Source organism: Lissotriton vulgaris, unplaced genomic scaffold, assembly GCF_964263255.1.
Source record: "Lissotriton vulgaris unplaced genomic scaffold, aLisVul1.2 SCAFFOLD_514, whole genome shotgun sequence".
NCBI classification, from domain to species: Eukaryota; Metazoa; Chordata; class Amphibia; order Caudata; family Salamandridae; genus Lissotriton; species Lissotriton vulgaris.
Genome location: NW_028244447.1, coordinates 769,087 through 795,637, shown reverse-complemented (window position 1 = coordinate 795,637; position 26,551 = coordinate 769,087). Strand labels below are relative to the sequence as shown.

General features: G+C 36.3%; 1 non-coding gene across 1 annotated transcript; it reads right to left on the bottom strand.

Moving 5' to 3' along the window:
• Positions 1-19,991: 19,991 nt before the first annotated feature.
• TRNAY-GUA (transfer RNA tyrosine (anticodon GUA)) lies at positions 19,992-20,063 on the bottom strand. The gene has a single exon. It is a non-coding gene; the product is annotated as a tRNA-Tyr (tRNA).
• Between the last annotated feature and the right edge of the window lie 6,488 nt (positions 20,064-26,551).

Here is a 26,551-nt window from a genome sequence, read left to right as displayed (position 1 = left end):
ATATATATATTTATATATATATATATATATATATAATGAGCTCACTTTACCATTTGCAGCTTATAACTATTAGCCACCAGGGGTCACTACTAACCAAAAGCAGTCATTCTACTTGTAAATCGTGCCAATCGAGTGGAACAGCGGCCTAGGATTCACCACTGCTTCATCTCATTTTCTAACAGATTGTAGACGAAAATTGGTTTTGATGGTACGCCTGTGCATGCTGAAATATTCAGAGCATATTCTGAATTTCAGTTAACACATCAGTAAGCATTTTGGCCATCAGTGAATTCAACCTTTTTTCTCAATCGGAATAGGCAAGGATAATGACAGATATATTTTACAATGTTAGAAAGGACATCATTTTATTTAATTGTGTGAATAAAAGGAATCTCCTCCCCGTCGGGGAATTGAACCCCGGTCTCCCGCGTGACAGGCGGGGATACTGACCACTATACTAACGAGGACTTATTGGCTTCAGTTAAACAGTGCTCATCTCCCTGGGGTTAAGGCATGCCCTCGATCAATTCTCAGTATTGTAATAGGCAGAATTGCTGCTTTTGGTTAGGACAAGTAATCTTTTTTCCTAAATTATTACAATACAGAAATTCCTAGCCAAAAACAATTAGTTTTATGAAGAAATTATTTCATTGAAATAAATATCTATCGATCTGTCTATCTAGCTATCTTTCTATTCATCAATATATATATTTATATATATATATATATATATAATCAGCTCACTTTACCATTTGCAGCTTATAACTATTAGCCACCAGGGGTCACTACTAACCAAAAGCAGTCATTCTACTTGTAAATCGTGCCAATCGAGTGGAACAGCGGCCTAGGATTCACCACTGCTTCATCTCATTTTCCAACAGATTGTAGACGTAAATTGGTTTTGATGGTACGCCTGTGCATGCTGAAATATTCAGAGCATATTCTGAATTTCAGTTAACACATCAGTAAGCATTTTGGCCATCAGTGAATTCAACCTTTTTTCTCAATCGGAATAGGCAAGGATAATGACAGATATATTTTACAATGTTAGAAAGTACATCATTTTATTTAATTGTGTGAATAAAAGGAATCGCCTTCCCGTCGGGGAATTGAACCCCGGTCTCCCGCGTGACAGGCGGGGATACTGACCACTATACTAACGAGGACTTATTGGCTTCAGTTAAACAGTGCTCACCTCCCTGGGGTTAAGGCATGCCCTCGATCAATTCTCAGTATTGTAATAGGCAGAATTGCTGCTTTTGGTTAGGACAAGTAATCTTTTTTCCTAAATTATTACAATACAGAAATTCCTAGCCAAAAACAATTAGTTTTATGAAGAAATTATTTCATTGAAATAAATATCTATCGATCTGTCTATCTAGCTATCTTTCTATTCATCAATATATATATTTATATATATATATATATATATATAATGAGCTCACTTTACCATTTGCAGCTTATAACTATTAGCCACCAGGGGTCACTACTAACCAAAAGCAGTCATTCTACTTGTAAATCGTGCCAATCGAGTGGAACAGCGGCCTAGGATTCACCACTGCTTCATCTCATTTTCTAACAGATTGTAGACGAAAATTGGTTTTGATGGTACGCCTGTGCATGCTGAAATATTCAGAGCATATTCTGAATTTCAGTTAACACATCAGTAAGCATTTTGGCCATCAGTGAATTCAACCTTTTTTCTCAATCGGAATAGGCAAGGATAATGACAGATATATTTTACAATGTTAGAAAGGACATCATTTTATTTAATTGTGTGAATAAAAGGAATCTCCTCCCCGTCGGGGAATTGAACCCCGGTCTCCCGCGTGACAGGCGGGGATACTGACCACTATACTAACGAGGACTTATTGGCTTCAGTTAAACAGTGCTCATCTCCCTGGGGTTAAGGCATGCCCTCGATCAATTCTCAGTATTGTAATAGGCAGAATTGCTGCTTTTGGTTAGGACAAGTAATCTTTTTTCCTAAATTATTACAATACAGAAATTCCTAGCCAAAAACAATTAGTTTTATGAAGAAATTATTTCATTGAAATAAATATCTATCGATCTGTCTATCTAGCTATCTTTCTATTCATCAATATATATATTTATATATATATATATATATATAATCAGCTCACTTTACCATTTGCAGCTTATAACTATTAGCCACCAGGGGTCACTACTAACCAAAAGCAGTCATTCTACTTGTAAATCGTGCCAATCGAGTGGAACAGCGGCCTAGGATTCACCACTGCTTCATCTCATTTTCCAACAGATTGTAGACGTAAATTGGTTTTGATGGTACGCCTGTGCATGCTGAAATATTCAGAGCATATTCTGAATTTCAGTTAACACATCAGTAAGCATTTTGGCCATCAGTGAATTCAACCTTTTTTCTCAATCGGAATAGGCAAGGATAATGACAGATATATTTTACAATGTTAGAAAGTACATCATTTTATTTAATTGTGTGAATAAAAGTAATCTCCTCCCCGTCGGGGAATTGAACCCCGGTCTCCCGCGTGACATGCGGGGATACTGACCACTATACTAACGAGGACTTATTGGCTTCAGTTAAACAGTGCTCATCTCCCTGGGGTTAAGGCATGCCCTCGATCAATTCTCAGTATTGTAATAGGCAGAATTGCTGCTTTTGGTTAGGACAAGTAATCTTTTTTCCTAAATTATTACAATACAGAAATTCCTAGCCAAAAACAATTAGTTTTATGAAGAAATTATTTCATTGAAATAAATATCTATCGATCTGTCTATCTAGCTATCTTTCTATTCATCAATATATATATTTATATATATATATATATATATATAATCAGCTCACTTTACCATTTGCAGCTTATAACTATTAGCCACCAGGGGTCACTACTAACCAAAAGCAGTCATTCTACTTGTAAATCGTGCCAATCGAGTGGAACAGCGGCCTAGGATTCACCACTGCTTCATCTCATTTTCCAACAGATTGTAGACGTAAATTGGTTTTGATGGTACGCCTGTGCATGCTGAAATATTCAGAGCATATTCTGAATTTCAGTTAACACATCAGTAAGCATTTTGGCCATCAGTGAATTCAACCTTTTTTCTCAATCGGAATAGGCAAGGATAATGACAGATATATTTTACAATGTTAGAAAGTACATCATTTTATTTAATTGTGTGAATAAAAGTAATCTCCTCCCCGTCGGGGAATTGAACCCCGGTCTCCCGCGTGACATGCGGGGATACTGACCACTATACTAACGAGGACTTATTGGCTTCAGTTAAACAGTGCTCATCTCCCTGGGGTTAAGGCATGCCCTCGATCAATTCTCAGTATTGTAATAGGCAGAATTGCTGCTTTTGGTTAGGACAAGTAATCTTTTTTCCTAAATTATTACAATACAGAAATTCCTAGCCAAAAACAATCAGTTTTATGAAGAAATTATTTCATTGAAATAAATATCTATCGATCTGTCTATCTAGCTATCTTTCTATTCATCAATATATATATTTATATATATATATATATATATATATATATATATATATATAATGAGCTCACTTTACCATTTGCAGCTTATAACTATTAGCCACCAGGGGTCACTACTAACCAAAAGCAGTCATTCTACTTGTAAATCGTGCCAATCGAGTGGAACAGCGGCCTAGGATTCACCACTGCTTCATCTCATTTTCTAACAGATTGTAGACGTAAATTGGTTTTGATGGTACGCCTGTGCATGCTGAAATATTCAGAGCATATTCTGAATTTCAGTTAACACATCAGTAAGCATTTTGGCCATCAGTGAATTCAACCTTTTTTCTCAATCGGAATAGGCAAGGATAATGACAGATATATTTTACAATGTTAGAAAGGACATCATTTTATTTAATTGTGTGAATAAAAGGAATCTCCTCCCCGTCGGGGAATTGAACCCCGGTCTCCCGCGTGACAGGCGGGGATACTGACCACTATACTAACGAGGACTTATTGGCTTCAGTTAAACAGTGCTCACCTCCCTGGGGTTAAGGCATGCCCTCGATCAATTCTCAGTATTGTAATAGGCAGAATTGCTGCTTTTGGTTAGGACAAGTAATCTTTTTTCCTAAATTATTACAATACAGAAATTCCTAGCCAAAAACAATTAGTTTTATGAAGAAATTATTTCATTGAAATAAATATCTATCGATCTGTCTATCTAGCTATCTTTCTATTCATCAATATATATATTTATATATATATATATATATATATAATGAGCTCACTTTACCATTTGCAGCTTATAACTATTAGCCACCAGGGGTCACTACTAACCAAAAGCAGTCATTCTACTTGTAAATCGTGCCAATCGAGTGGAACAGCGGCCTAGGATTCACCACTGCTTCATCTCATTTTCTAACAGATTGTAGACGAAAATTGGTTTTGATGGTACGCCTGTGCATGCTGAAATATTCAGAGCATATTCTGAATTTCAGTTAACACATCAGTAAGCATTTTGGCCATCAGTGAATTCAACCTTTTTTCTCAATCGGAATAGGCAAGGATAATGACAGATATATTTTACAATGTTAGAAAGTACATCATTTTATTTAATTGTGTGAATAAAAGGAATCGCCTTCCCGTCGGGGAATTGAACCCCGGTCTCCCGCGTGACAGGCGGGGATACTGACCACTATACTAACGAGGACTTATTGGCTTCAGTTAAACAGTGCTCACCTCCCTGGGGTTAAGGCATGCCCTCGATCAATTCTCAGTATTGTAATAGGCAGAATTGCTGCTTTTGGTTAGGACAAGTAATCTTTTTTCCTAAATTATTACAATACAGAAATTCCTAGCCAAAAACAATTAGTTTTATGAAGAAATTATTTCATTGAAATAAATATCTATCGATCTGTCTATCTAGCTATCTTTCTATTCATCAATATATATATTTATATATATATATATATATATATAATGAGCTCACTTTACCATTTGCAGCTTATAACTATTAGCCACCAGGGGTCACTACTAACCAAAAGCAGTCATTCTACTTGTAAATCGTGCCAATCGAGTGGAACAGCGGCCTAGGATTCACCACTGCTTCATCTCATTTTCTAACAGATTGTAGACGAAAATTGGTTTTGATGGTACGCCTGTGCATGCTGAAATATTCAGAGCATATTCTGAATTTCAGTTAACACATCAGTAAGCATTTTGGCCATCAGTGAATTCAACCTTTTTTCTCAATCGGAATAGGCAAGGATAATGACAGATATATTTTACAATGTTAGAAAGGACATCATTTTATTTAATTGTGTGAATAAAAGGAATCTCCTCCCCGTCGGGGAATTGAACCCCGGTCTCCCGCGTGACAGGCGGGGATACTGACCACTATACTAACGAGGACTTATTGGCTTCAGTTAAACAGTGCTCATCTCCCTGGGGTTAAGGCATGCCCTCGATCAATTCTCAGTATTGTAATAGGCAGAATTGCTGCTTTTGGTTAGGACAAGTAATCTTTTTTCCTAAATTATTACAATACAGAAATTCCTAGCCAAAAACAATTAGTTTTATGAAGAAATTATTTCATTGAAATAAATATCTATCGATCTGTCTATCTAGCTATCTTTCTATTCATCAATATATATATTTATATATATATATATATATATAATCAGCTCACTTTACCATTTGCAGCTTATAACTATTAGCCACCAGGGGTCACTACTAACCAAAAGCAGTCATTCTACTTGTAAATCGTGCCAATCGAGTGGAACAGCGGCCTAGGATTCACCACTGCTTCATCTCATTTTCCAACAGATTGTAGACGTAAATTGGTTTTGATGGTACGCCTGTGCATGCTGAAATATTCAGAGCATATTCTGAATTTCAGTTAACACATCAGTAAGCATTTTGGCCATCAGTGAATTCAACCTTTTTTCTCAATCGGAATAGGCAAGGATAATGACAGATATATTTTACAATGTTAGAAAGTACATCATTTTATTTAATTGTGTGAATAAAAGTAATCTCCTCCCCGTCGGGGAATTGAACCCCGGTCTCCCGCGTGACATGCGGGGATACTGACCACTATACTAACGAGGACTTATTGGCTTCAGTTAAACAGTGCTCATCTCCCTGGGGTTAAGGCATGCCCTCGATCAATTCTCAGTATTGTAATAGGCAGAATTGCTGCTTTTGGTTAGGACAAGTAATCTTTTTTCCTAAATTATTACAATACAGAAATTCCTAGCCAAAAACAATTAGTTTTATGAAGAAATTATTTCATTGAAATAAATATCTATCGATCTGTCTATCTAGCTATCTTTCTATTCATCAATATATATATTTATATATATATATATATATATATATAATCAGCTCACTTTACCATTTGCAGCTTATAACTATTAGCCACCAGGGGTCACTACTAACCAAAAGCAGTCATTCTACTTGTAAATCGTGCCAATCGAGTGGAACAGCGGCCTAGGATTCACCACTGCTTCATCTCATTTTCCAACAGATTGTAGACGTAAATTGGTTTTGATGGTACGCCTGTGCATGCTGAAATATTCAGAGCATATTCTGAATTTCAGTTAACACATCAGTAAGCATTTTGGCCATCAGTGAATTCAACCTTTTTTCTCAATCGGAATAGGCAAGGATAATGACAGATATATTTTACAATGTTAGAAAGTACATCATTTTATTTAATTGTGTGAATAAAAGTAATCTCCTCCCCGTCGGGGAATTGAACCCCGGTCTCCCGCGTGACATGCGGGGATACTGACCACTATACTAACGAGGACTTATTGGCTTCAGTTAAACAGTGCTCATCTCCCTGGGGTTAAGGCATGCCCTCGATCAATTCTCAGTATTGTAATAGGCAGAATTGCTGCTTTTGGTTAGGACAAGTAATCTTTTTTCCTAAATTATTACAATACAGAAATTCCTAGCCAAAAACAATCAGTTTTATGAAGAAATTATTTCATTGAAATAAATATCTATCGATCTGTCTATCTAGCTATCTTTCTATTCATCAATATATATATTTATATATATATATATATATATAATCAGCTCACTTTACCATTTGCAGCTTATAACTATTAGCCACCAGGGGTCACTACTTACCAAAAGCAGTCATTCTACTTGTAAATCGTGCCAATCGAGTGGAACAGCGGCCTAGGATTCACCACTGCTTCATCTCATTTTCCAACAGATTGTAGACGTAAATTGGTTTTGATGGTACGCCTGTGCATGCTGAAATATTCAGAGCATATTCTGAATTTCAGTTAACACATCAGTAAGCATTTTGGCCATCAGTGAATTCAACCTTTTTTCTCAATCGGAATAGGCAAGGATAATGACAGATATATTTTACAATGTTAGAAAGTACATCATTTTATTTAATTGTGTGAATAAAAGGAATCGCCTCCCCGTCGGGGAATTGAACCCCGGTCTCCCGCGTGACAGGCGGGGATACTGACCACTATACTAACGAGGACTTATTGGCTTCAGTTAAACAGTGCTCACCTCCCTGGGGTTAAGGCATGCCCTCGATCAATTCTCAGTATTGTAATAGGCAGAATTGCTGCTTTTGGTTAGGACAAGTAATCTTTTTTCCTAAATTATTACAATACAGAAATTCCTAGCCAAAAGCAATTAGTTTTATGAAGAAATTATTTCATTGAAATAAATATCTATCGATCTGTCTATCTAGCTATCTTTCTATTCATCAATATATATATTTATATATATATTTGCAGCTTATAACTATTAGCCACCAGGGGTCACTACTAACCAAAAGCAGTCATTCTACTTGTAAATCGTGCCAATCGAGTGGAACAGCGGCCTAGGATTCACCACTGCTTCATCTCATTTTCCAACAGATTGTAGACGTAAATTGGTTTTGATGGTACGCCTGTGCATGCTGAAATATTCAGAGCATATTCAGAATTTCAGTTAACACATCAGTAAGCATTTTGGCCATCAGTGAATTCAACCTTTTTTCTCAATCGGAATAGGCAAGGATAATGACAGATATATTTTACAATGTTAGAAAGTACATCATTTTATTTAATTGTGTGAATAAAAGGAATCTCCTCCCCGTCGGGGAATTGAACCCCGGTCTCCCGCGTGACAGGCGGGGATACTGACCACTATACTAACGAGGACTTATTGGCTTCAGTTAAACAGTGCTCATCTCCCTGGGGTTAAGGCATGCCCTCGATCAATTCTCAGTATTGTAATAGGCAGAATTGCTGCTTTTGGTTAGGACAAGTAATCTTTTTTCCTAAATTATTACAATACAGAAATTCCTAGCCAAAAACAATTAGTTTTATGAAGAAATTATTTCATTGAAATAAATATCTATCGATCTGTCTATCTAGCTATCTTTCTATTCATCAATATATATATTTATATATATATATATATATATATATATAATGAGCTCACTTTACCATTTGCAGCTTATAACTATTAGCCACCAGGGGTCACTACTAACCAAAAGCAGTCATTCTACTTGTAAATCGTGCCAATCGAGTGGAACAGCGGCCTAGGATTCACCACTGCTTCATCTCATTTTCTAACAGATTGTAGACGTAAATTGGTTTTGATGGTACGCCTGTGCATGCTGAAATATTCAGAGCATATTCTGAATTTCAGTTAACACATCAGTAAGCATTTTGGCCATCAGTGAATTCAACCTTTTTTCTCAATCGGAATAGGCAAGGATAATGACAGATATATTTTACAATGTTAGAAAGGACATCATTTTATTTAATTGTGTGAATAAAAGGAATCTCCTCCCCGTCGGGGAATTGAACCCTGGTCTCCCGCGTGACAGGCGGGGATACTGACCACTATACTAACGAGGACTTATTGGCTTCAGTTAAACAGTGCTCACCTCCCTGGGGTTAAGGCATGCCCTCGATCAATTCTCAGTATTGTAATAGGCAGAATTGCTGCTTTTGGTTAGGACAAGTAATCTTTTTTCCTAAATTATTACAATACAGAAATTCCTAGCCAAAAACAATTAGTTTTATGAAGAAATTATTTCATTGAAATAAATATCTATCGATCTGTCTATCTAGCTATCTTTCTATTCATCAATATATATATTTATATATATATATATATATATATATATATATATATAATGAGCTCACTTTACCATTTGCAGCTTATAACTATTAGCCACCAGGGGTCACTACTAACCAAAAGCAGTCATTCTACTTGTAAATCGTGCCAATCGAGTGGAACAGCGGCCTAGGATTCACCACTGCTTCATCTCATTTTCTAACAGATTGTAGACGTAAATTGGTTTTGATGGTACGCCTGTGCATGCTGAAATATTCAGAGCATATTCTGAATTTCAGTTAACACATCAGTAAGCATTTTGGCCATCAGTGAATTCAACCTTTTTTCTCAATCGGAATAGGCAAGGATAATGACAGATATATTTTACAATGTTAGAAAGTACATCATTTTATTTAATTGTGTGAATAAAAGGAATCTCCTCCCCGTCGGGGAATTGAACCCCGGTCTCCCGCGTGACAGGCGGGGATACTGACCACTATACTAACGAGGACTTATTGGCTTCAGTTAAACAGTGCTCATCTCCCTGGGGTTAAGGCATGCCCTCGATCAATTCTCAGTATTGTAATAGGCAGAATTGCTGCTTTTGGTTAGGACAAGTAATCTTTTTTCCTAAATTATTACAATACAGAAATTCCTAGCCAAAAACAATTAGTTTTATGAAGAAATTATTTCATTGAAATAAATATCTATCGATCTGTCTATCTAGCTATCTTTCTATTCATCAATATATATATTTATATATATATATATATATATATATATATATATATAATGAGCTCACTTTACCATTTGCAGCTTATAACTATTAGCCACCAGGGGTCACTACTAACCAAAAGCAGTCATTCTACTTGTAAATCGTGCCAATCGAGTGGAACAGCGGCCTAGGATTCACCACTGCTTCATCTCATTTTCTAACAGATTGTAGACGTAAATTGGTTTTGATGGTACGCCTGTGCATGCTGAAATATTCAGAGCATATTCTGAATTTCAGTTAACACATCAGTAAGCATTTTGGCCATCAGTGAATTCAACCTTTTTTCTCAATCGGAATAGGCAAGGATAATGACAGATATATTTTACAATGTTAGAAAGGACATCATTTTATTTAATTGTGTGAATAAAAGGAATCTCCTCCCCGTCGGGGAATTGAACCCTGGTCTCCCGCGTGACAGGCGGGGATACTGACCACTATACTAACGAGGACTTATTGGCTTCAGTTAAACAGTGCTCACCTCCCTGGGGTTAAGGCATGCCCTCGATCAATTCTCAGTATTGTAATAGGCAGAATTGCTGCTTTTGGTTAGGACAAGTAATCTTTTTTCCTAAATTATTACAATACAGAAATTCCTAGCCAAAAACAATTAGTTTTATGAAGAAATTATTTCATTGAAATAAATATCTATCGATCTGTCTATCTAGCTATCTTTCTATTCATCAATATATATATTTATATATATATATATATATATATATATATATATAATGAGCTCACTTTACCATTTGCAGCTTATAACTATTAGCCACCAGGGGTCACTACTAACCAAAAGCAGTCATTCTACTTGTAAATCGTGCCAATCGAGTGGAACAGCGGCCTAGGATTCACCACTGCTTCATCTCATTTTCTAACAGATTGTAGACGTAAATTGGTTTTGATGGTACGCCTGTGCATGCTGAAATATTCAGAGCATATTCTGAATTTCAGTTAACACATCAGTAAGCATTTTGGCCATCAGTGAATTCAACCTTTTTTCTCAATCGGAATAGGCAAGGATAATGACAGATATATTTTACAATGTTAGAAAGGACATCATTTTATTTAATTGTGTGAATAAAAGGAATCTCCTCCCCGTCGGGGAATTGAACCCCGGTCTCCCGCGTGACAGGCGGGGATACTGACCACTATACTAACGAGGACTTATTGGCTTCAGTTAAACAGTGCTCACCTCCCTGGGGTTAAGGCATGCCCTCGATCAATTCTCAGTATTGTAATAGGCAGAATTGCTGCTTTTGGTTAGGAAAAGTAATCTTTTTTCCTAAATTATTACAATACATAAATTCCTAGCCAAAAACAATTAGTTTTATGAAGAAATTATTTAATTGAAATAAATATCTATCGATCTGTCTATCTAGCTATCTTTCTATTCATCAATATATATATTTATATATATATTTGCAGCTTATAACTATTAGCCACCAGGGGTCACTACTAACCAAAAGCAGTCATTCTACTTGTAAATCGTGCCAATCGAGTGGAACAGCGGCCTAGGATTCACCACTGCTTCATCTCATTTTCCAACAGATTGTAGACGTAAATTGGTTTTGATGGTACGCCTGTGCATGCTGAAATATTCAGAGCATATTCAGAATTTCAGTTAACACATCAGTAAGCATTTTGGCCATCAGTGAATTCAACCTTTTTTCTCAATCGGAATAGGCAAGGATAATGACAGATATATTTTACAATGTTAGAAAGTACATCATTTTATTTAATTGTGTGAATAAAAGGAATCTCCTCCCCGTCGGGGAATTGAACCCCGGTCTCCCGCGTGACAGGCGGGGATACTGACCACTATACTAACGAGGACTTATTGGCTTCAGTTAAACAGTGCTCATCTCCCTGGGGTTAAGGCATGCCCTCGATCAATTCTCAGTATTGTAATAGGCAGAATTGCTGCTTTTGGTTAGGACAAGTAATCTTTTTTCCTAAATTATTACAATACAGAAATTCCTAGCCAAAAACAATTAGTTTTATGAAGAAATTATTTCATTGAAATAAATATCTATCGATCTGTCTATCTAGCTATCTTTCTATTCATCAATATATATATTTATATATATATATATATATATATATATAATGAGCTCACTTTACCATTTGCAGCTTATAACTATTAGCCACCAGGGGTCACTACTAACCAAAAGCAGTCATTCTACTTGTAAATCGTGCCAATCGAGTGGAACAGCGGCCTAGGATTCACCACTGCTTCATCTCATTTTCTAACAGATTGTAGACGTAAATTGGTTTTGATGGTACGCCTGTGCATGCTGAAATATTCAGAGCATATTCTGAATTTCAGTTAACACATCAGTAAGCATTTTGGCCATCAGTGAATTCAACCTTTTTTCTCAATCGGAATAGGCAAGGATAATGACAGATATATTTTACAATGTTAGAAAGGACATCATTTTATTTAATTGTGTGAATAAAAGGAATCTCCTCCCCGTCGGGGAATTGAACCCCGGTCTCCCGCGTGACAGGCGGGGATACTGACCACTATACTAACGAGGACTTATTGGCTTCAGTTAAACAGTGCTCATCTCCCTGGGGTTAAGGCATGCCCTCGATCAATTCTCAGTATTGTAATAGGCAGAATTGCTGCTTTTGGTTAGGACAAGTAATCTTTTTTCCTAAATTATTACAATACAGAAATTCCTAGCCAAAAACAATTAGTTTTATGAAGAAATTATTTCATTGAAATAAATATCTATCGATCTGTCTATCTAGCTATCTTTCTATTCATCAATATATATATTTATATATATATATATATATATATATATAATGAGCTCACTTTACCATTTGCAGCTTATAACTATTAGCCACCAGGGGTCACTACTAACCAAAAGCAGTCATTCTACTTGTAAATCGTGCCAATCGAGTGGAACAGCGGCCTAGGATTCACCACTGCTTCATCTCATTTTCTAACAGATTGTAGACGTAAATTGGTTTTGATGGTACGCCTGTGCATGCTGAAATATTCAGAGCATATTCTGAATTTCAGTTAACACATCAGTAAGCATTTTGGCCATCAGTGAATTCAACCTTTTTTCTCAATCGGAATAGGCAAGGATAATGACAGATATATTTTACAATGTTAGAAAGGACATCATTTTATTTAATTGTGTGAATAAAAGGAATCTCCTCCCCGTCGGGGAATTGAACCCTGGTCTCCCGCGTGACAGGCGGGGATACTGACCACTATACTAACGAGGACTTATTGGCTTCAGTTAAACAGTGCTCACCTCCCTGGGGTTAAGGCATGCCCTCGATCAATTCTCAGTATTGTAATAGGCAGAATTGCTGCTTTTGGTTAGGACAAGTAATCTTTTTTCCTAAATTATTACAATACAGAAATTCCTAGCCAAAAACAATTAGTTTTATGAAGAAATTATTTCATTGAAATAAATATCTATCGATCTGTCTATCTAGCTATCTTTCTATTCATCAATATATATATTTATATATATATATATATATATATATATATAATGAGCTCACTTTACCATTTGCAGCTTATAACTATTAGCCACCAGGGGTCACTACTAACCAAAAGCAGTCATTCTACTTGTAAATCGTGCCAATCGAGTGGAACAGCGGCCTTGGATTCACCACTGCTTCATCTCATTTTCTAACAGATTGTAGACGTAAATTGGTTTTGATGGTACGCCTGTGCATGCTGAAATATTCAGAGCATATTCTGAATTTCAGTTAACACATCAGTAAGCATTTTGGCCATCAGTGAATTCAACCTTTTTTCTCAATCGGAATAGGCAAGGATAATGACAGATATATTTTACAATGTTAGAAAGGACATCATTTTATTTAATTGTGTGAATAAAAGGAATCTCCTCCCCGTCGGGGAATTGAACCCCGGTCTCCCGCGTGACAGGCGGGGATACTGACCACTATACTAACGAGGACTTATTGGCTTCAGTTAAACAGTGCTCACCTCCCTGGGGTTAAGGCATGCCCTCGATCAATTCTCAGTATTGTAATAGGCAGAATTGCTGCTTTTGGTTAGGACAAGTAATCTTTTTTCCTAAATTATTACAATACAGAAATTCCTAGCCAAAAACAATTAGTTTTATGAAGAAATTATTTCATTGAAATAAATATCTATCGATCTGTCTATCTAGCTATCTTTCTATTCATCAATATATATATTTATATATATATATATATATATATATAATCAGCTCACTTTACCATTTGCAGCTTATAACTATTAGCCACCAGGGGTCACTACTAACCAAAAGCAGTCATTCTACTTGTAAATCGTGCCAATCGAGTGGAACAGCGGCCTAGGATTCACCACTGCTTCATCTCATTTTCCAACAGATTGTAGACGTAAATTGGTTTTGATGGTACGCCTGTGCATGCTGAAATATTCAGAGCATATTCTGAATTTCAGTTAACACATCAGTAAGCATTTTGGCCATCAGTGAATTCAACCTTTTTTCTCAATCGGAATAGGCAAGGATAATGACAGATATATTTTACAATGTTAGAAAGTACATCATTTTATTTAATTGTGTGAATAAAAGTAATCTCCTCCCCGTCGGGGAATTGAACCCCGGTCTCCCGCGTGACAGGCGGGGATACTGACCACTATACTAACGAGGACTTATTGGCTTCAGTTAAACAGTGCTCATCTCCCTGGGGTTAAGGCATGCCCTCGATCAATTCTCAGTATTGTAATAGGCAGAATTGCTGCTTTTGGTTAGGACAAGTAATCTTTTTTCCTAAATTATTACAATACAGAAATTCCTAGCCAAAAACAATTAGTTTTATGAAGAAATTATTTCATTGAAATAAATATCTATCGATCAGTCTATCTAGCTATCTTTCTATTCATCAATATATATATTTATATATATATATATATATATATATAATGAGCTCACTTTACCATTTGCAGCTTATAACTATTAGCCACCAGGGGTCACTACTAACCAAAAGCAGTCATTATACTTGTAAATCGTGCCAATCGAGTGGAACAGCGGCCTAGGATTCACCACTGCTTCATCTCATTTTCTAACAGATTGTAGACGTAAATTGGTTTTGATGGTACGCCTGTGCATGCTGAAATATTCAGAGCATATTCTGAATTTCAGTTAACACATCAGTAAGCATTTTGGCCATCAGTGAATTCAACCTTTTTTCTCAATCGGAATAGGCAAGGATAATGACAGATATATTTTACAATGTTAGAAAGGACATCATTTTATTTAATTGTGTGAATAAAAGGAATCTCCTCCCCGTCGGGGAATTGAACCCTGGTCTCCCGCGTGACAGGCGGGGATACTGACCACTATACTAACGAGGACTTATTGGCTTCAGTTAAACAGTGCTCACCTCCCTGGGGTTAAGGCATGCCCTCGATCAATTCTCAGTATTGTAATAGGCAGAATTGCTGCTTTTGGTTAGGACAAGTAATCTTTTTTCCTAAATTATTACAATACAGAAATTCCTAGCCAAAAACAATTAGTTTTATGAAGAAATTATTTCATTGAAATAAATATCTATCGATCTGTCTATCTAGCTATCTTTCTATTCATCAATATATATATTTATATATATATATATATATATATATATAATGAGCTCACTTTACCATTTGCAGCTTATAACTATTAGCCACCAGGGGTCACTACTAACCAAAAGCAGTCATTCTACTTGTAAATCGTGCCAATCGAGTGGAACAGCGGCCTAGGATTCACCACTGCTTCATCTCATTTTCTAACAGATTGTAGACGAAAATTGGTTTTGATGGTACGCCTGTGCATGCTGAAATATTCAGAGCATATTCTGAATTTCAGTTAACACATCAGTAAGCATTTTGGCCATCAGTGAATTCAACCTTTTTTCTCAATCGGAATAGGCAAGGATAATGACAGATATATTTTACAATGTTAGAAAGGACATCATTTTATTTAATTGTGTGAATAAAAGGAATCTCCTCCCCGTCGGGGAATTGAACCCCGGTCTCCCGCGTGACAGGCGGGGATACTGACCACTATACTAACGAGGACTTATTGGCTTCAGTTAAACAGTGCTCACCTCCCTGGGGTTAAGGCATGCCCTCGATCAATTCTCAGTATTGTAATAGGCAGAATTGCTGCTTTTGGTTAGGACAAGTAATCTTTTTTCCTAAATTATTACAATACAGAAATTCCTAGCCAAAAGCAATTAGTTTTATGAAGAAATTATTTCATTGAAATAAATATCTATCGATCTGTCTATCTAGCTATCTTTCTATTCATCAATATATATATTTATATATATATTTGCAGCTTATAACTATTAGCCACCAGGGGTCACTACTAACCAAAAGCAGTCATTCTACTTGTAAATCGTGCCAATCGAGTGGAACAGCGGCCTAGGATTCACCACTGCTTCATCTCATTTTCCAACAGATTGTAGACGTAAATTGGTTTTGATGGTACGCCTGTGCATGCTGAAATATTCAGAGCATATTCAGAATTTCAGTTAACACATCAGTAAGCATTTTGGCCATCAGTGAATTCAACCTTTTTTCTCAATCGGAATAGGCAAGGATAATGACAGATATATTTTACAATGTTAGAAAGTACATCATTTTATTTAATTGTGTGAATAAAAGGAATCTCCTCCCCGTCGGGGAATTGAACCCCGGTCTCCCGCGTGACAGGCGGGGATACTGACCACTATACTAACGAGGACTTATTGGCTTCAGTTAAACAGTGCTCATCTCCCTGGGGTTAAGGCATGCCCTCGATCAATTCTCAGTATTGTAATAGGCAGAATTGCTGCTTTTGGTTAGGACAAGTAATCTTTTTTCCTAAATTATTACAATACAGAAATTCCTAGCCAAAAACAATTAGTTTTATGAAGAAATTATTTCATTGAAATAAATATCTATCGATCTGTCTATCTAGCTATCTTTCTATTCATCAATATATATATTTATATATATATATATATATATATATATATAATGAGCTCACTTTACCATTTGCAGCTTATAACTATTAGCCACCAGGGGTCACTACTAACCAAAAGCAGTCATTCTACTTGTAAATCGTGCCAATCGAGTGGAACAGCGGCCTAGGATTCACCACTGCTTCATCTCATTTTCTAACAGATTGTAGACGTAAATTGGTTTTGATGGTACGCCTGTGCATGCTGAAATATTCAGAGCATATTCTGAATTTCAGTTAACACATCAGTAAGCATTTTGGCCATCAGTGAATTCAACCTTTTTTCTCAATCGGAATAGGCAAGGATAATGACAGATATATTTTACAATGTTAGAAAGGACATCATTTTATTTAATTGTGTGAATAAAAGGAATCTCCTCCCCGTCGGGGAATTGAACCCTGGTCTCGCGCGTGACAGGCGGGGATACTGACCACTATACTAACGAGGACTTATTGGCTTCAGTTAAACAGTGCTCACCTCCCTGGGGTTAAGGCATGCCCTCGATCAATTCTCAGTATTGTAATAGGCAGAATTGCTGCTTTTGGTTAGGACAAGTAATCTTTTTTCCTAAATTATTACAATACAGAAATTCCTAGCCAAAAACAATTAGTTTTATGAAGAAATTATTTCATTGAAATAAATATCTATCGATCTGTCTATCTAGCTATCTTTCTATTCATCAATATATATATTTATATATATATATATATATATATATATAATGAGCTCACTTTACCATTTGCAGCTTATAACTATTAGCCACCAGGGGTCACTACTAACCAAAAGCAGTCATTCTACTTGTAAATCGTGCCAATCGAGTGGAACAGCGGCCTAGGATTCACCACTGCTTCATCTCATTTTCTAACAGATTGTAGACGAAAATTGGTTTTGATGGTACGCCTGTGCATGCTGAAATATTCAGAGCATATTCTGAATTTCAGTTAACACATCAGTAAGCATTTTGGCCATCAGTGAATTCAACCTTTTTTCTCAATCGGAATAGGCAAGGATAATGACAGATATATTTTACAATGTTAGAAAGGACATCATTTTATTTAATTGTGTGAATAAAAGGAATCTCCTCCCCGTCGGGGAATTGAACCCCGGTCTCCCGCGTGACAGGCGGGGATACTGACCACTATACTAACGAGGACTTATTGGCTTCAGTTAAACAGTGCTCACCTCCCTGGGGTTAAGGCATGCCCTCGATCAATTCTCAGTATTGTAATAGGCAGAATTGCTGCTTTTGGTTAGGACAAGTAATCTTTTTTCCTAAATTATTACAATACAGAAATTCCTAGCCAAAAGCAATTAGTTTTATGAAGAAATTATTTCATTGAAATAAATATCTATCGATCTGTCTATCTAGCTATCTTTCTATTCATCAATATATATATTTATATATATATTTGCAGCTTATAACTATTAGCCACCAGGGGTCACTACTAACCAAAAGCAGTCATTCTACTTGTAAATCGTGCCAATCGAGTGGAACAGCGGCCTAGGATTCACCACTGCTTCATCTCATTTTCCAACAGATTGTAGACGTAAATTGGTTTTGATGGTACGCCTGTGCATGCTGAAATATTCAGAGCATATTCAGAATTTCAGTTAACACATCAGTAAGCATTTTGGCCATCAGTGAATTCAACCTTTTTTCTCAATCGGAATAGGCAAGGATAATGACAGATATATTTTACAATGTTAGAAAGTACATCATTTTATTTAATTGTGTGAATAAAAGGAATCTCCTCCCCGTCGGGGAATTGAACCCCGGTCTCCCGCGTGACAGGCGGGGATACTGACCACTATACTAACGAGGACTTATTGGCTTCAGTTAAACAGTGCTCATCTCCCTGGGGTTAAGGCATGCCCTCGATCAATTCTCAGTATTGTAATAGGCAGAATTGCTGCTTTTGGTTAGGACAAGTAATCTTTTTTCCTAAATTATTACAATACAGAAATTCCTAGCCAAAAACAATTAGTTTTATGAAGAAATTATTTCATTGAAATAAATATCTATCGATCTGTCTATCTAGCTATCTTTCTATTCATCAATATATATATTTATATATATATATATATATATATATATATAATGAGCTCACTTTACCATTTGCAGCTTATAACTATTAGCCACCAGGGGTCACTACTAACCAAAAGCAGTCATTCTACTTGTAAATCGTGCCAATCGAGTGGAACAGCGGCCTAGGATTCACCACTGCTTCATCTCATTTTCTAACAGATTGTAGACGTAAATTGGTTTTGATGGTACGCCTGTGCATGCTGAAATATTCAGAGCATATTCTGAATTTCAGTTAACACATCAGTAAGCATTTTGGCCATCAGTGAATTCAACCTTTTTTCTCAATCGGAATAGGCAAGGATAATGACAGATATATTTTACAATGTTAGAAAGGACATCATTTTATTTAATTGTGTGAATAAAAGGAATCTCCTCCCCGTCGGGGAATTGAACCCTGGTCTCCCGCGTGACAGGCGGGGATACTGACCACTATACTAACGAGGACTTATTGGCTTCAGTTAAACAGTGCTCACCTCCCTGGGGTTAAGGCATGCCCTCGATCAATTCTCAGTATTGTAATAGGCAGAATTGCTGCTTTTGGTTAGGACAAGTAATCTTTTTTCCTAAATTATTACAATACAGAAATTCCTAGCCAAAAACAATTAGTTTTATGAAGAAATTATTTCATTGAAATAAATATCTATCGATCTGTCTATCTAGCTATCTTTCTATTCATCAATATATATATTTATATATATATATATATATATATATATATAATGAGCTCACTTTACCATTTGCAGCTTATAACTATTAGCCACCAGGGGTCACTACTAACCAAAAGCAGTCATTCTACTTGTAAATCGTGCCAATCGAGTGGAACAGCGGCCTAGGATTCACCACTGCTTCATCTCATTTTCTAACAGATTGTAGACGTAAATTGGTTTTGATGGTACGCCTGTGCATGCTGAAATATTCAGAGCATATTCTGAATTTCAGTTAACACATCAGTAAGCATTTTGGCCATCAGTGAATTCAACCTTTTTTCTCAATCGGAATAGGCAAGGATAATGACAGATATATTTTACAATGTTAGAAAGGACATCATTTTATTTAATTGTGTGAATAAAAGGAATCTCCTCCCCGTCGGGGAATTGAACCCTGGTCTCCCGCGTTACAGGCGGGGATACTGACCACTATACTAACGAGGACTTATTGGCTTCAGTTAAACAGTGCTCACCTCCCTGGGGTTAAGGCATGCCCTCGATCAATTCTCAGTATTGTAATAGGCAGAATTGCTGCTTTTGGTTAGGACAAGTAATCTTTTTTCCTAAATTATTACAATACAGAAATTCCTAGCCAAAAACAATTAGTTTTATGAAGAAATTATTTCATTGAAATAAATATCTATCGATCTGTCTATCTAGCTATCTTTCTATTCATCAATATATATATTTATATATATATATATATATATATATATAATGAGCTCACTTTACCATTTGCAGCTTATAACTATTAGCCACCAGGGGTCACTACTAACCAAAAGCAGTCATTCTACTTGTAAATCGTGCCAATCGAGTGGAACAGCGGCCTAGGATTCACCACTGCTTCATCTCATTTTCTAACAGATTGTAGACGAAAATTGGTTTTGATGGTACGCCTGTGCATGCTGAAATATTCAGAGCATATTCTGAATTTCAGTTAACACATCAGTAAGCATTTTGGCCATCAGTGAATTCAACCTTTTTTCTCAATCGGAATAGGCAAGGATAATGACAGATATATTTTACAATGTTAGAAAGGACATCATTTTATTTAATTGTGTGAATAAAAGGAATCTCCTCCCCGTCGGGGAATTGAACCCCGGTCTCCCGCGTGACAGGCGGGGATACTGACCACTATACTAACGAGGACTTATTGGCTTCAGTTAAACAGTGCTCACCTCCCTGGGGTTAAGGCATGCCCTCGATCAATTCTCAGTATTGTAATAGGCAGAATTGCTGCTTTTGGTTAGGACAAGTAATCTTTTTTCCTAAATTATTACAATACAGAAATTCCTAGCCAAAAGCAATTAGTTTTATGAAGAAATTATTTCATTGAAATAAATATCTATCGATCTGTCTATCTAGCTATCTTTCTATTCATCAATATATATATTTATATATATATTTGCAGCTTATAACTATTAGCCACCAGGGGTCACTACTAACCAAAAGCAGTCATTCTACTTGTAAATCGTGCCAATCGAGTGGAACAGCGGCCTAGGATTCACCACTGCTTCATCTCATTTTCCAACAGATTGTAGACGTAAATTGGTTTTGATGGTACGCCTGTGCATGCTGAAATATTCAGAGCATATTCAGAATTTCAGTTAACACATCAGTAAGCATTTTGGCCATCAGTGAATTCAACCTTTTTTCTCAATCGGAATAGGCAAGGATAATGACAGATATATTTTACAATGTTAGAAAGTACATCATTTTATTTAATTGTGTGAATAAAAGGAATCTCCTCCCCGTCGGGGAATTGAACCCCGGTCTCCCGCGTGACAGGCGGGGATACTGACCACTATACTAACGAGGACTTATTGGCTTCAGTTAAACAGTGCTCATCTCCCTGGGGTTAAGGCATGCCCTCGATCAATTCTCAGTATTGTAATAGGCAGAATTGCTGCTTTTGGTTAGGACAAGTAATCTTTTTTCCTAAATTATTACAATACAGAAATTCCTAGCCAAAAACAATTAGTTTTATGAAGAAATTATTTCATTGAAATAAATATCTATCGATCTGTCTATCTAGCTATCTTTCTATTCATCAATATATATATTTATATATATATATATATATATATATATATAATGAGCTCACTTTACCATTTGCAGCTTATAACTATTAGCCACCAGGGGTCACTACTAACCAAAAGCAGTCATTCTACTTGTAAATCGTGCCAATCGAGTGGAACAGCGGCCTAGGATTCACCACTGCTTCATCTCATTTTCTAACAGATTGTAGACGTAAATTGGTTTTGATGGTACGCCTGTGCATGCTGAAATATTCAGAGCATATTCTGAATTTCAGTTAACACATCAGTAAGCATTTTGGCCATCAGTGAATTCAACCTTTTTTCTCAATCGGAATAGGCAAGGATAATGACAGATATATTTTACAATGTTAGAAAGGACATCATTTTATTTAATTGTGTGAATAAAAGGAATCTCCTCCCCGTCGGGGAATTGAACCCTGGTCTCCCGCGTGACAGGCGGGGATACTGACCACTATACTAACGAGGACTTATTGGCTTCAGTTAAACAGTGCTCACCTCCCTGGGGTTAAGGCATGCCCTCGATCAATTCTCAGTATTGTAATAGGCAGAATTGCTGCTTTTGGTTAGGACAAGTAATCTTTTTTCCTAAATTATTACAATACAGAAATTCCTAGCCAAAAACAATTAGTTTTATGAAGAAATTATTTCATTGAAATAAATATCTATCGATCTGTCTATCTAGCTATCTTTCTATTCATCAATATATATATTTATATATATATATATATATATATATATATAATGAGCTCACTTTACCATTTGCAGCTTATAACTATTAGCCACCAGGGGTCACTACTAACCAAAAGCAGTCATTCTACTTGTAAATCGTGCCAATCGAGTGGAACAGCGGCCTAGGATTCACCACTGCTTCATCTCATTTTCTAACAGATTGTAGACGTAAATTGGTTTTGATGGTACGCCTGTGCATGCTGAAATATTCAGAGCATATTCTGAATTTCAGTTAACACATCAGTAAGCATTTTGGCCATCAGTGAATTCAACCTTTTTTCTCAATCGGAATAGGCAAGGATAATGACAGATATATTTTACAATGTTAGAAAGGACATCATTTTATTTAATTGTGTGAATAAAAGGAATCTCCTCCCCGTCGGGGAATTGAACCCCGGTCTCCCGCGTGACAGGCGGGGATACTGACCACTATACTAACGAGGACTTATTGGCTTCAGTTAAACAGTGCTCACCTCCCTGGGGTTAAGGCATGCCCTCGATCAATTCTCAGTATTGTAATAGGCAGAATTGCTGCTTTTGGTTAGGACAAGTAATCTTTTTTCCTAAATTATTACAATACAGAAATTCCTAGCCAAAAGCAATTAGTTTTATGAAGAAATTATTTCATTGAAATAAATATCTATCGATCTGTCTATCTAGCTATCTTTCTATTCATCAATATATATATTTATATATATATTTGCAGCTTATAACTATTAGCCACCAGGGGTCACTACTAACCAAAAGCAGTCATTCTACTTGTAAATCGTGCCAATCGAGTGGAACAGCGGCCTAGGATTCACCACTGCTTCATCTCATTTTCCAACAGATTGTAGACGTAAATTGGTTTTGATGGTACGCCTGTGCATGCTGAAATATTCAGAGCATATTCTGAATTTCAGTTAACACATCAGTAAGCATTTTGGCCATCAGTGAATTCAACCTTTTTTCTCAATCGGAATAGGCAAGGATAATGACAGATATATTTTACAATGTTAGAAAGGACATCATTTTATTTAATTGTGTGAATAAAAGGAATCTCCTCCCCGTCGGGGAATTGAACCCCGGTCTCCCGCGTGACAGGCGGGGATACTGACCACTATACTAACGAGGACTTATTGGCTTCAGTTAAACAGTGCTCACCTCCCTGGGGTTAAGGCATGCCCTCGATCAATTCTCAGTATTGTAATAGGCAGAATTGCTGCTTTTGGTTAGGACAAGTAATCTTTTTTCCTAAATTATTACAATACAGAAATTCCTAGCCAAAAGCAATTAGTTTTATGAAGAAATTATTTCATTGAAATAAATATCTATCGATCTGTCTATCTAGCTATCTTTCTATTCATCAATATATATATTTATATATATATTTGCAGCTTATAACTATTAGCCACCAGGGGTCACTACTAACCAAAAGCAGTCATTCTACTTGTAAATCGTGCCAATCGAGTGGAACAGCGGCCTAGGATTCACCACTGCTTCATCTCATTTTCCAACAGATTGTAGACGTAAATTGGTTTTGATGGTACGCCTGTGCATGCTGAAATATTCAGAGCATATTCAGAATTTCAGTTAACACATCAGTAAGCATTTTGGCCATCAGTGAATTCAACCTTTTTTCTCAATCGGAATAGGCAAGGATAATGACAGATATATTTTACAATGTTAGAAAGTACATCATTTTATTTAATTGTGTGAATAAAAGGAATCTCCTCCCCGTCGGGGAATTGAACCCCGGTCTCCCGCGTGACAGGCGGGGATACTGACCACTATACTAACGAGGACTTATTGGCTTCAGTTAAACAGTGCTCATCTCCCTGGGGTTAAGGCATGCCCTCGATCAATTCTCAGTATTGTAATAGGCAGAATTGCTGCTTTTGGTTAGGACAAGTAATCTTTTTTCCTAAATTATTACAATACAGAAATTCCTAGCCAAAAACAATTAGTTTTATGAAGAAATTATTTCATTGAAATAAATATCTATCGATCTGTCTATCTAGCTATCTTTCTATTCATCAATATATATATTTATATATATATATATATATATATATATATAATGAGCTCACTTTACCATTTGCAGCTTATAACTATTAGCCACCAGGGGTCACTACTAACCAAAAGCAGTCATTCTACTTGTAAATCGTGCCAATCGAGTGGAACAGCGGCCTAGGATTCACCACTGCTTCATCTCATTTTCTAACAGATTGTAGACGTAAATTGGTTTTGATGGTACGCCTGTGCATGCTGAAATATTCAGAGCATATTCTGAATTTCAGTTAACACATCAGTAAGCATTTTGGCCATCAGTGAATTCAACCTTTTTTCTCAATCGGAATAGGCAAGGATAATGACAGATATATTTTACAATGTTAGAAAGGACATCATTTTATTTAATTGTGTGAATAAAAGGAATCTCCTCCCCGTCGGGGAATTGAACCCTGGTCTCCCGCGTGACAGGCGGGGATACTGACCACTATACTAACGAGGACTTATTGGCTTCAGTTAAACAGTGCTCACCTCCCTGGGGTTAAGGCATGCCCTCGATCAATTCTCAGTATTGTAATAGGCAGAATTGCTGCTTTTGGTTAGGACAAGTAATCTTTTTTCCTAAATTATTACAATACAGAAATTCCTAGCCAAAAACAATTAGTTTTATGAAGAAATTATTTCATTGAAATAAATATCTATCGATCTGTCTATCTAGCTATCTTTCTATTCATCAATATATATATTTATATATATATATATATATATATATATATAATGAGCTCACTTTACCATTTGCAGCTTATAACTATTAGCCACCAGGGGTCACTACTAACCAAAAGCAGTCATTCTACTTGTAAATCGTGCCAATCGAGTGGAACAGCGGCCTAGGATTCACCACTGCTTCATCTCATTTTCTAACAGATTGTAGACGTAAATTGGTTTTGATGGTACGCCTGTGCATGCTGAAATATTCAGAGCATATTCTGAATTTCAGTTAACACATCAGTAAGCATTTTGGCCATCAGTGAATTCAACCTTTTTTCTCAATCGGAATAGGCAAGGATAATGACAGATATATTTTACAATGTTAGAAAGGACATCATTTTATTTAATTGTGTGAATAAAAGGAATCTCCTCCCCGTCGGGGAATTGAACCCCGGTCTCCCGCGTGACAGGCGGGGATACTGACCACTATACTAACGAGGACTTATTGGCTTCAGTTAAACAGTGCTCACCTCCCTGGGGTTAAGGCATGCCCTCGATCAATTCTCAGTATTGTAATAGGCAGAATTGCTGCTTTTGGTTAGGACAAGTAATCTTTTTTCCTAAATTATTACAATACAGAAATTCCTAGCCAAAAACAATTAGTTTTATGAAGAAATTATTTAATTGAAATAAATATCTATCGATCTGTCTATCTAGCTATCTTTCTATTCATCAATATATATATTTATATATATATATATATATATAATCAGCTCACTTTACCATTTGCAGCTTATAACTATTAGCCACCAGGGGTCACTACTAACCAAAAGCAGTCATTCTACTTGTAAATCGTGCCAATCGAGTGGAACAGCGGCCTAGGATTCACCACTGCTTCATCTCATTTTCTAACAGATTGTAGACGTAAATTGGTTTTGATGGTACGCCTGTGCATGCTGAAATATTCAGAGCATATTCTGAATTTCAGTTAACACATCAGTAAGCATTTTGGCCATCAGTGAATTCAACCTTTTTTCTCAATCGGAATAGGCAAGGACAATGACAGATATATTTTACAATGTTAGAAAGTACATCATTTTATTTAATTGTGTGAATAAAAGGAATCGCCTCCCCGTCGGGGAATTGAACCCCGGTCTCCCGCGTGACAGGCGGGGATACTGACCACTATACTAACGAGGACTTATTGGCTTCAGTTAAACAGTGCTCACCTCCCTGGGGTTAAGGCATGCCCTCGATCAATTCTCAGTATTGTAATAGGCAGAATTGCTGCTTTTGGTTAGGACAAGTAATCTTTTTTCCTAAATTATTACAATACAGAAATTCCTAGCCAAAAACAATTAGTTTTATGAAGAAATTATTTCATTGAAATAAATATCTATCGATCTGTCTATCTAGCTATCTTTCTATTCATCAATATATATATTT